At 36.6% G+C, this 7,803-nt stretch overlaps 1 long non-coding RNA gene across 1 annotated transcript in view; it reads left to right on the forward strand.

Moving 5' to 3' along the window:
* The window catches only part of LOC142603881 (uncharacterized), a 142,150-nt gene that overhangs the window by 15,275 nt on the left and 119,072 nt on the right, over window positions 1-7,803 (forward strand). The window lies entirely within an intron of this gene.

Genomic DNA, 7,803 nt, shown 5'->3' on the forward strand with positions numbered 1-7,803 from the left:
TATTAAGAGGAGCTTTTGTAAAAGAAAAGAATATTGCATGTGATTAATCAGAGAATTCTTCTCTTAGTTTAGACCAATTATATTAGTATCAGAGGGATGAAGCATCCAGAACTGTCTTATTTTTGTAATAGCAGTGCACTTCCACTGCCACAGAAGGAGGAGAGTAGTGCATCTAGTACAAAACCTACATTTTCCTATGGGAGATGTGTAGACTTATGCTGTAAGTCACTAATCTAACAATGTGGCTTTCTTGCACTAGAATACTTATGGACTGTTTATCAAACTGCTTATAGTCCCATTTCCATGTTAGAACTCAGTGTTATAAATTTTAAAAATTAATACAGAACTTGACATTGTTTTCTTTTTGTGAGTGCTCAATTCAGGATTGTTTATTTCACAGAAGTATGAGAACTGTTCTAGCTAGGGTCTGTCATTCATGCAGTTGCAACAAGAAAAGGCAGGCTGAACCACCAAGCTTCAACTCTCAGCATAGCATGTTATGTGAAAGCCTTTTTGCTCCATCCAAATGCAAAGGCACTTCATATCTTAAAGCATTTATTTCTATTTATGTTGGACTAGATAAAGTGTCCAAGTGTTACTTTTTCTCAAACAGTTCAATGTTTGTATGTTACTGTTAACATTTGAATAAGCACTAAGCCAAAATCATTTTGTCCCACAGACCTCAAATGAAGTTTATGTGAATTAAAGAAGCTTTTTATTTGTTAATTTTTGGTTGGTTTTTGTGTGTTGAGTTTTGTTTTTTTCTAACTGAATGGAATCAGCTCTGTGTAGCGCCATTAGGCTTCTCGGCAACAATTCTGGAGCAATTCTTCCTAGAGATCTTTAGAAATGAACTATGAGACACACACACAGTTGGCTATGGAAGGAAGTAGACTGTTTGGCAAGTAAGGTGCTGTTTGGCAACTCCTATCTCCATATTCTTACCATGCAGCAAAGGTGAGGCAACTCTGAACAGAGAACCATTCAGGGAAGAGGAATTTGGTGTAAAATGCTGACAAACTTGTTATCCTGGATTCGTGTGTCTGTGCCACTGTTTATCACAGTTTTGCCTGGTAAAAATTACCTAACATTTTGGAGAAATTCTGGGGGTAAGTCCTTGTTCAGTTTTTGGTCTGGATAGTCAGCTGAAGTCAGAGATACTTAGTTATACCATCTGATTCAGGAACAATGGGCACAGCTTTCTCACAGGATTCTCCGTACTTTTCTGGTGGCAGACAAAATACCATGAGGTATTTCTCAGGCTTTTATGATGTGTGGTTTTGGATGAGGAGGACATTGTCACATGTACTTTGTTAATGATTTGGAATCATTGGCCAGTTTTCTCCATAATTTCTCTTTAAAAACATTTTCATATTAGTTTGTTTGCTTAGTCTTTTCGTATTGTTTGCTTAATCTTATGGAAGCAAGAAAATCACTACAGAGTAGTCATGTGCTGAGCTGTTCTGATATTTGCATCTCAGAAAATAAGCTACACTGCTGGAAGACTATACAGACATTGTCATACTGTTTCCATGCTGGAGAATTAGGATATATTCTGAAATTACAGACTGGTTGTCTGAAGCAAATGGAATTTTTTAGTGTTTCTTTAATTATGGTAAACAAAAGAAATTAAACCGGGATGCTGGGATGAAGTTCCAGACAACTTGAAGCCTAGGTAATGCACTTTTTTTTTTTCTTTTTTTCTTTCTTTTTTTTTTTTCAAAGGGAGTTTAGGTTTTGCACAATTTGCTTAAGGTTGTTTTAAACATTGCTACAGTTTTTTTGTCCTACTCTTTCTATTCCAGTTCTTGCCTCAAACTCATTTCCTCTGTCCAGCAGAAACATTTAAATTTTTCATCCCTCTCTACTGCAGGTGGTGAAGTAGTACAGTAACAGCAATCACCACTGTGTGGTAACAGTTAGCAAAAAGTGATTTTATTTTGTTTTTTCATGGTGTTCAGTTCAAGGCTTTATTGTGATGAGGACCAGTTTCCATCAGCCTTTCCAACCATGTCTCTGTAGGCCAAGTTTATGATTCTGGAACAGCAAATTTCAGAGTGAAGTTCATGAGAACTGGAGAAGTGAACTAGATCAAAGCTTCTGACTATGGAATAATCTACAGAGAGAGACAAGACAGCCAACGTCAGATTGCCCTCCAGAAATTTGCTAGTCCTATTATTTTTGTCATAACTTTTTTTGAAAGTTCACAGCTTTCCAAGATGACAACTTGAGGATTCAAATATGGCTGTACTTCAGAGATGGCTGCTTTTTATTATTTTTTTTCTTTTTAGAGAGCACCTTGTGCTTTTTTTTTTTTTTTTTTAGGGGGATAGGGGTGGGGGTAAATAAGGTCCCTACAATGGGTCTTAGCCCAGATGCTGAAGTTGCTAAATGATTTGTAAACTTTGCTCACAAATTTATGGCCCTCTCACATGAAAAAAAACCCCTGACAAACTAGTAAACAGGCAAATCTTTGCGAGGCAGTGTGCAGTACCAATATATTCCCTGCAAGTAAAACTGATCCAGTCAGAATAGCTGTATAATATTTAATGATATTATTCTGTAGTAATTCTGTCAAAAAAAGCTACCATCAATATATCTATATAATATTTCTTGTCAGTCAAAACAGAAATCCTCATGTGCAAATCTGAGCTCATGTTACTTCAGCATATTTTTTTCCAGACTTCTGAGAAGCAGGAAATAGGAGGGTCCTCAAGAGATTTTTTTTTTCCTTGTTTGACTGAACTTTGCATCTTTAGGAAAGGGAACAGCATATCCCAAGTGTGACTGACTGGTGGAGTAACTTCCAGCATATGTATTAATTTATTTAGTTCAAAATGAGAGTTGGGAACCAGTCACAATCTGTAGATGGGTTAGTAAGTAAAATGGGAATGCAGTTATATTTAAACCTGTCATTTTAAAATATATGTGCTGCGCACGCTGGCTACAGAAAGAGGATCAAGGGCGTTTACTGAACATAAACATTTAACTTTCTCAATGCTCCCAAATAACATTTCATAGCATAATATTTTCCACATTCCTAAAGACAATTGAGAATAAATTATAATATGTACGAGGAAAGAATCTGTGACTTTTTTATAAGAACAAATATGAGAGTTTGAGTATTGTTTCTATATAATGATTTGATTTAGCATTGGGGGCTCTGTGTGTGTATTTTTATGTATGCATATACATATGTAACTGTCCTATACTGGGTTGATACAGAATGGCTTAAGGGTGAGTCATTAGAGAGGTGGCTTATAGCTCATAATTTACCTCCCCAAGTATTAAACACCCTGCTATTCTTTAGGTGGAGCATTTGAATTTTTTGCTCAACAACTTCCAATGAAACAGGCATTGACTGATATGTGCACAATAGTGAAATGGGTTCAGTGCATTCCTTTTGATCAATTATTCATTAATTGTCATTCAGTTGGTGCTTAATGACAAAGGTTAAATAACATAAAAACATAAATTATGGATATTCAGAGAAAGAAAATTCATTTCTTTAAACTGAAAAAAGACCAATTCTGACTGTCACCATCTGAATATTTGGGGTACCACCTTCTCTCTGTTCACACTTGTTTGTTCACATAACACACAGATCTTATAAAGCACGACAATTTCTGGAAAAAGGTGTCCTCCTACATATGCAAATATTCATATTCTCCACAGTGTTGACAAGGGCCCGCTTCATGCACCCTGCTTCTAAAAATATGTGCACTAATAGCAAAAAATTCAGAATAGAGTGAGAAGAATGATCAGAGATCTGTGACTTCTTATCTACAAGAAAATGTAGGAGAGCTTGGGTTGTTCAGTTGAAAGAGAAAATTCAGGGGGGAACATTAACAGCCTTCAGAAGTATGTAAAAGGGCATTGCAAAGAGGAAGAGGCAAACAAATAAAAAGTCAAAATTTGGATCAACAAAGAGCAGAGTTTCCTATCATATAAAATTTTTATTTGCAGAAGCATCTCAGCTAGTCTGTTTGTTTACATGGGAACATTTGTACAGCCAACTTTAAGAGACTTCTGTGTTGTACTGGGAGTTATCCAGACAGTGCGAGAATCAGTATTGAACACTTTAAATAACTGATCACATGCTTTGAACAGCAAATACTTAAGGCCATTGTGACTATGAAAAATTTGTATGCAGTCCATAAAGTGGAATATGCTCACTTAAAAAGTTACTTAAATAATTTTGAATGCTGAAAGTCTGTTCAGTGATTGATTCTGAACTAAAAGGGGCTAAGTTATTCCCACGAACTGTCCAGCCACATGCAGTATTTATTTTCACTTCTGAATCTTTCAGGATTACTGTTTCAAGGTTTTCCTGTGTATTCAATCCTTATGTTTCAGATTATTTCCTCTCCTAGTACTAACTTGCATTATTTTTTTAAAAAAATTATTCAGTTACTTTCTGCTGATATTTCCAGTCTCCGTTGTCTATATATTTCTTTCTCCTTGGTGGTAGACCTGTTACTAAAGAGTTATGTGTTGCTTGGAGAAAGAAAATGTATGCTGAAGATGTTTTCTAAATTATATGTTAAGATATTTCAGAAACATTGGCCCACTTAAAATTATCTTTCAGTGTCTCAGAAATCAGATAATCACAGAAAACTGGGAAGCAAAAAAAAATTGTTGCAATTTCTAAATGACACTCTCCCCTACCTTTCAGTTTCCATCCTCTTCCCAAAACAATTTCACCCTCTCCCTCAAATCTGATTAATATCCCTAGTAAATTAATAGAATAGATGTTATGAGGAAAAATTACTAGACTTCTAAAAATAAGTTTTATTCTAATGATGGCACATCGCTGCTTTTAATAAGGGAAGAAGGCAGGCGTGGTGTATGAGTCCTGTGTCCTAACTAATGTGAAGACTTCCAGTAGATGAGTGGGATACTACAGAACTAGGGGTTTCGTGTATGACATTAATACCCAAATTGTGAGGAATCCAGGTGTAAAATGGGAATTCAGGATCAATATCAGAAAGTAGTAAACAATTAAAAAAATATAAATCACTGTGTGTGTTTCTGAAACATCATCTGATACAATCTCATTTTGTAGAATAAACTAAATGATAAACTGCTGCAGGTCAGAGTTGTGTGCATGTGTGTGGCTGCTCGTAGAGATCTCTTAGCAGAACAATGTAAGTCAGCCAGTTTTTTGTTTAATTGAACTATCAGATGGTTTGTCTGTTGCTTGCCCAGTAGCATGGTAATCAAACATTAGCAAGGGAAACATTTTTGAAAAAGTAAAACTTGTTGCACTTTTATTCATGTCATAAATTTAGACATGACTCTGGAGTATGCATCTCAATCCATGTTCAAACTTAGGATATTTGGAAATACATTTGAAGTTTCATTTGTATCTGCAGTTCAATTTTCTATTGATTTATAACTGATTCTTTGCCATTTTATTAGGGAGAAGTGGTACATACTCACAAGAAAATGGCTAGCAAATGAGATTAGTGTAAATTCAGTTAAATAAGCAATGAAGAGTTGTTGAGAAAAGAGATTTGGGCCGCATATGTGTGTTCTGTTTTCTGTCCATGGTGGTGGGGGAGTGTTCTATGCTGCAGAGGCTCAGAAGAATCACCATGGGCTAAGGAAGACATGCAGGCCATACAGAGTGGGCTGCATGTCAGGTTCTGTGAGATTGAACCTGTTCCACAGCACGCAGAACGTGCCTCTGCAAGGGGAATAAAGGGAGGCAAAGGGGAGAACGTTGCATGCTGCAGGCTTTTCAGGACCACCAACGGGCAAAGTACAAATTAGCTTATTACTGACCATGTGATGGAGACTGTAACTGAAAGTCACAGTTCTAAATAGTTTAAAAGGCTAGAAGGGCAGTTGTTTCTTTAGCAATTCTTCCCAGAGTGGAAGAATTTTTTATATGAAATACAGGGGGAGGAAGATGGGGAATAAAGAAACATATAGATATGGAATCAACGCCCAGTCTAGAATCTGTAGTTAAGAGAGAACTGAATAAATGTTAGGGAAACATTTCTTTGGGTTTTTTTTCTTGTTCTTTCTCTATTTTGCTCCCTCCTTCTCTCTCTTCCCGTCCATTGTCATTGCTGTCACTTCTTCGCATGTATCACAAAGATACCTTGTGCTACCTGAGAACATAAAAAAAATGATGTATTTGCCATTATGACACAACCTACTTTCACATATTTTAAGAATGATCCCTTGCCAGTGACTGCAGTGAATGTTCAAAAGTTTTTGTTGTTTTTTTGCATTGTGTTTGAATTATTTTTGGACAACAGTGGCGTACAATCTGAACTAACTTCCTAAAATGTCTGAAATAGTGGTTAAATGGGGGAGAAGAGGGGAAAAAAATCTCTTTAGAAAGCATTACAGAGGTGTGGGCCAGATCGGCTCATACGTGCCCAGCTGTACAAGAGGGTTTTGATTGCTGTGGAGACCTCCCAAATATCTTACGGGACTACCTGCTCAGTCTGTCAATGAGCAGATCTGAGATCAGGGCACTTGCTGGATTTTTTTGTGTGGACTCAATACTTGCTCATCAGAATCTAATGATTTTTGTCCAACTATTTTCAAGACATAAATTAGACAATAAGGTGGGGTTTTTATTCTTGTTCTTAACTGATCCCAAATATGGATATTGCAATATGGCTATCTTTCTGCAGCTTGCTCTCATAACTTTCTCATACATTTTTCCATACTGTGCACAGTCTTCCTACCTGATTAGGCATTTTTAAACTCTTTCTCAAAAGTTCTCTTTGCACCTGTTAGAGAGTTGAGTCTAATTCTGTAATGCCACCTGCTGCTTGGAGTCCCACTTATCCCCCTAAGTAAAAAAAGCTTTAAGAAAGTATTTCTATTGTTATGACTGATAGAACTTTATCAGTTTTCTCTAGACAGCTTCTAGCATATCATGCATGCTTTTCTGAAACAGATTTTGATTTTCCCTAATGCTTCCAACTTTTCTTGATTACTGTCAGAGCCACCCAAAGAATTTGAATTTGAACAACCACTATGCCCCATAGTTCTTGTATGGAAGAGACAATGAAGAGCAGTCATAATTTCCCTGTAACAGTCATGATTTTATGGACAGCTACTATACCCTCTCTCAGCTGTCTCTTTTCTAGACAAAATCTGTGGGTCTCATCCAATTCCCACTGTTCTCTGGGTGAAATATCTTGGTCTGTGAACCACAGTGCAGAGTACCTGATCCATCCATGATTGCAGGCTTGTGAAATGGCCTGTGGCATCTATTCTGACTTAAAACTGAAGTTTGTGTTTGTAGACAGTGATGTGTATAGAGGCCTGACTTAAGGTAGGGTACTAACTGACAAAACAAGCAATGAGTCAATTCATCCAGATATAATTTTATGCGTTAGTGAAAAGGCTCGTAGAGGAAGAAACTCTGTGTAGGACAGTCATTCCTGACCATAAGGCTGTCAGGAAGAATAGTACACTGGAAAGTTTATAAAAACAAACATACACAAAAATACACACATGCAAGCACTCGGTGTAAGAAAAAGCCTGGCAAGAATCTTAAAAATGTGTTTATGGAATCATTACAGTAATGAAAATGTCACTGAAAATATAGTTAAACCAATGAGTATTTATGAGAGAGAAAAGTACATGAGCTTCTGTCCATTTGGGGCATTTGCAGAGTTTCTATCACAGCTGTAGCGCAGTTACACCTGGATAACAGATGCTCACTGTTGCGTCTGAACCACAAAATTGAGCATGTAAGGGAATGATATTTAGAGAGAAAATAATATTGTTAGTAAGGGGATGATGTAATATTGTGACACAGTTACAAAATAA

Source organism: Balearica regulorum, chromosome 1 (assembly GCF_011004875.1).
Source record: "Balearica regulorum gibbericeps isolate bBalReg1 chromosome 1, bBalReg1.pri, whole genome shotgun sequence".
Classification (NCBI taxonomy): domain Eukaryota; kingdom Metazoa; phylum Chordata; class Aves; order Gruiformes; family Gruidae; genus Balearica; species Balearica regulorum.